Genomic DNA, 4,862 nt, shown 5'->3' with positions numbered 1-4,862 from the left:
TATGGGCCCTCGGGGAGGGGGGGCGGGTATGAGCGTGGTGGGCATGCTCGGCCTTGGACCACTGTTGGGGGTGGGAGAGAAGGGCACAGATATGGCTTGGACTGGGGGGAGTGACCATGCCCTGGAGGCTTGCTGAGGGAGGGGGTGAGTGGACAGCATGTTGGGAAGTCTCTGTGTCTGAGTCCAGCTGAGGCCACGACTAGAGGCTGGGCCTTGTGAAGGAGGAGAATGGCTGGTCGTTTTGTGGTTGGGTTGAAAGGTGACCTGTGGCTGCTTAGCGTGCGTGCTGAACAGTGCCGCCGGGCTCCTTTGCGGTCTCCGAAGGGGAAGATTCAACTCTGGGACCAGAGACAGTCTCAGTCACTAGAGCTTTGTGTAGAGTTTTATTGAAGTGAAAGTGACAGAAAGAGCTTCTGACAGACATCAGGAGAGGGTAGGAGAGTACCGGCCTAGTTCAGTCTTAAATACTTCGCAACTGGCTGCTGAGAACAGGCAAGAAGCATGGCTCAAGGTTGTAAGAGCTCCACCAGACCCTTTCCCAAGGCACACGTCCTGAGATAAGTTCATACGAGGTTAGCCGGGGAGTTCTGGGCACGTCTCTGGGTGAGATCTATCCCGTTGCTGTGTAATCAGGGACACAAGTCTTGAGAAATAGGTCCCCAGGCAAGACTCAATAAGCATTAACATAGAGCCTCAGAAAATCATTTCCATGAGTAAGACATTGTGCTGTGTGATCATTAGCTCCTAAAGAAAGGCCAGTTCTCAGGCAAGATACTCTGCTGCACAGGCTTAAGGAAAGCATGAGCGAGAAAGTACATCCACTCCTTAAAGGGACTTGGACTGCCAGCTAAGCTTTAATTCATCCACCTGGGTGCCCATCGCCCAGTCAGTCAAGAATCTGCCTGCAAGCAGAAGACCCAGGTTTGATTCCTGGGTCGGGAAGATCCCCTGGAGAAGGGAATGGCAACCCACTCCAGTATTCCTGCCTGGAGAATCCCACGGACAGAGGAGCCTGGCAGGCGAGAGTCCTTGGGGTCGCAAAGAGTGGACACGACTTAGCGACTAAACCACCACCACCACCTGTGTGCCGAGCAAAGAGGCTGAAGGATGGGGGGCTTGTTGAGAGACCTGGTTTTGGCTCTGGGGCCTCGTGTCTCCCTTTCAGGAAATGGGGGATGTGGCTGCCCCAGGCCCTCCAGGAAACAACTGCTGTGGCCTTCCTGTGTCTCTGGTTCCTGCTTGGGGGAGGGGAGGTGCCCGCGGTGCCCTGCCAGCCCTCTCACCGGGCTTGCATCTCCAGCCCCATCAGCCGGGGCCCTGCTGGCCCAGGATCAGCCAGGTCACAGCGTGGTGGGCCCTGTGTGGGCGGCAGCCCTGACCTTGTCTGGCCCCCACGAGTGACAGGATATGGCTTTGACTTTTTGAGCCCTTCAGAGTCTGGCCTGCCTCCCCCCTCCACCCCACAACGGCCTCTTCCCAGCAATGGTGTGCAGAGCCTGGGTAAGTGCAGGGGTGGCAGGTCCAGAGCTTGCAGACTGGCCGTGTTCATGCCCAGGCTGGGCTCCTTCTGTGGCATCCCGTGGCTGAGTTCTGGGATCCCGTCCTGCCCCCACCCTCCTCAAACCAGAGAAAGGACAGGATGCTACAGGCGTGTGCCCCAGCAACTTGCCAGGTGGCGCGTCTGGATCTCCGTGATGGAGCAGCTGGAACCAGGCCCACTGGCGATGCTGAGTCAGTCTCTGTCTTCCATCCACACCACTCTGGAGGGTGGGTGACCTACCCTACTCTGGAGCACGAGGTGTGAAGGTGTCCTTAACTGGGCTGCCCTAAGCAGGGTGTGGAGTCCAGTTGAGAACTTGACTGCTGAGGCAGGAGGAAAGGTTGCCCTGGTCATCAGCTGCCTCATTAGAGTCAGGGCACAGCCATGCAATTGCTTCTAAAATAGCCAGTGAGCTACAAGGGCTCTCAGGCCTTGGTGTCCAAGGCAGAGGGGAAGACCACTGGGTGAGCTGTGATGGGAGGGAGGTCTCAGCTCCTTGAAATTCTGGCTCACAGCGTTCAGGAGATGGAGAAGACAGAGATGACATCTGCTTGGGTGATCAGAGACCTTGCCTAGGGTGGGGGCTGTGTGTGTGCCCAGGGCTCTCCACAGCCCTGCAGACTTCGTAAGTGAATCCCACTCTAGGACCTTGTTTCCTAGAGCCTGCACTGAGGTAGACCAGATGTCAAGCATGTGGTGAGATTTGACAAGCGATAAAGACCATGGCACCCCACTGCAGTACTCTTGCCTGGAAAATCCCATGGATGGAGGAGCCTGGTGGGCTGCAGTCCATGGAGTCGCTAAGAGTCGGACACAACTGAGCGACTTCACTTTCACTTTTCACTTTCATGCATTGGAGAAGGAAATGGCAACCCACTCCAGTGTTCTTGCCTGGAGAATCCCAGGGATGGGGGTGTCTGGTGGGCTGCCGTCTATGGGGTCGCGCAGAGTCAGACACGACTGAAGCAACTCAGCAGCAGCAAAGACCTTCCTTGAGTTTGTGGGGAGAGTGCTTGTATGTGAGATGCTGCTTCTGAGGGCATCCCCTCATGGACAGAAACTGTTCTGGACACTTGTTCCAGAAGGTGGGTCCTTATGGGCAAAAACACAAGAGGTAAAAGTCTTGACACTTCATTGATTAGGTCAGAAGCTATACCAGGACTATTGCTGCCTCAGTTGATAAATGAACATGTGCAAGAAGTCACCAAAGGGAAAAAGAAGTCTGTGGGAACCTTCCAGTGACACCTAAGGGGGTGAGCAAAGGAGGTAAAAACCAGAGGAAAAGTTAACAGCTAAGAAAGTTTTTAAAAGGTGGGGTGGGGGAGGGGAACCAACACATGCTGTAAGTTTCAAAGGGCAAATTTCAAGAAAGTAACAAAAGGTTCTTGTGTCCACAGGCTTGTTTGCCCTACGCCCCTACAGCCCAGAAGAGGCAGTTGGGGGGTTAAAGCTTTGAGACGTCTCCTAAGTCCCTACGGTCCTGGGAGGAAGGACAGTGACCAGGGGTGCCATGGTACTCCATGGTAAGGACACCTCCAGCTGCAGGTGACAGAGGCCTGACCTTCACTGGGACGACAAGGCTGGCTGGCCTCCTCACAAGTGCAGAGACGGGGTGGGAGCCTGCTCAAGGCTGAGGGTATGGGGGCGGGCTGTGTCTCTGAGGGCGTCTTGGCCATTCCCTCAGGACTATGGGCCGGCTGCCACGGCTGGAAGCATGACGGGCCCTCTCCCCAGCCCTGCGGCAGGAAGGAAGAGCAGCAGCAAGTCACCCCTACTGCAGCCTGGCTGTTCATGCAGGAAGGGGAGCCCTGCTGCTTCCACACCTCCGTGTTCAGAACAATGCTGCATCCACAGCACCCCGGGACCTGGGAATGCTCTCCTCTGGGAGATTCCAGGGAGGCAGAGTTGTTTCTGAGTGCCTTGTCTTAGCCTCTTCTTTCTGCCTGGACAGACTGGCTGCCATGAGAGCTGCCGGGGAAAGGGTGTGAGCAACATGGATGGGTTTTCAGTGACAGGGCAGGAGCCCCGGGGCTCAGATCCTGGGGCAGAATCCCCCTGACCGTGGGACATGCTTATCCCTTCAGTACAATGACCTGCACATTTAGCAGGGTCTCAGTGACCACGATACCCCCTTCACGAAGCCTCCTTTGCCCTAAGGTTACATACATCAGGCCAAGGCCAATGCTTGGGCAACAGTCCCCAGGGGGGATCCACAGCCCTCGGTGGGGCCTAAGGTGTGGGCACTCACCCTCACAGATAGGACAGGGAGGGGCACCTAACAGGGGACCCTGTCATTGCTGTGTGCACTTGCTTGCACGAGTGTGCTTACACTCATTAGTTTGCAGGAATTTGCGTGAATTTCTTTGCATGCAGTAGTGTGCCTTGCCAAGTCTAATGCGTGTTTGAGGTAGTTTGCCAGCTTTTCTCCTGAGGGCAGTCATGACTTGGATTTTGAGGTTCTTTCCTGCTGTGAACTTCTCCTTCATCGTTCCCACAGACTCCTGCCACCATAAATTTGCAGCCAATGGTAAAGGGAAGGGCCAGGAGAACAGCCAAGTGCCCTTGGAATCCTTGGATGGCTCCCAGTGCCCATGGGTCCTGATTGACCACCCACACCATGCTGGGGAAAGTGGCTGACCTGTGGATGAGGTCTCAGGATGGACAGAACCAGATAAGGTGGCACGCTCAGCTCCCACAACAGGAAGATCCCCCTTGAAGGCGTGGTGATGAGTTGGCTTTCACATCCAAAGGTGCCCCCCCCCACCGTCCTCCACCATAACTGACCCGCCACAGTCAGCCTACTTATGGCCAGCTGCTTTTATGCTGGTGGTGCTGCTTCTGCTTAGAGCCACACCAGCTCCCTGTGGCAGGAGGTGTGTGGCAGGGACTGAGGGATGAAACTTGGGCTTTAGAGGACTCAGGAAGAGAAGTAGTGTTGGCAGCACAGAGACAGCCTGAAGGGGCAGGAGTGTGGTACGGCTGCAATCAGGGGTGTACGTGCAAGAGGTCTGGAGCTGCCTTAGAAGCAAAGCACCATTGGTGAGAGGCGTGTGAATGACTGGGCAAGACATGCCTTAGCGACCTTGTTCCCCATGTGCTGCACAGGGCATCAGCTTGGAGGGTTCTAGGGTGAGCCCCACAGGGCACCACCTTGGTGGGTTATAGGGTGTGCCACACAGGAAACCACCTTGGCGGATTCTAGGGTGTGCCCCACAAGATACCAGCTTGATGGGTTCTAGGGTGCGCCTCACAGGACACCACCTTGTTGGGCTTTTGGGTGTGTACGACAGGACAGCATCATGGAGGGCTCCAGGGTTCGCCC

This window comes from Bison bison, unplaced genomic scaffold (assembly GCF_000754665.1).
Source record: "Bison bison bison isolate TAMUID 2011002044 unplaced genomic scaffold, Bison_UMD1.0 scf7180017853816, whole genome shotgun sequence".
NCBI classification, from domain to species: Eukaryota; Metazoa; Chordata; class Mammalia; order Artiodactyla; family Bovidae; genus Bison; species Bison bison.
This window is presented reverse-complemented; position numbering follows the sequence as displayed.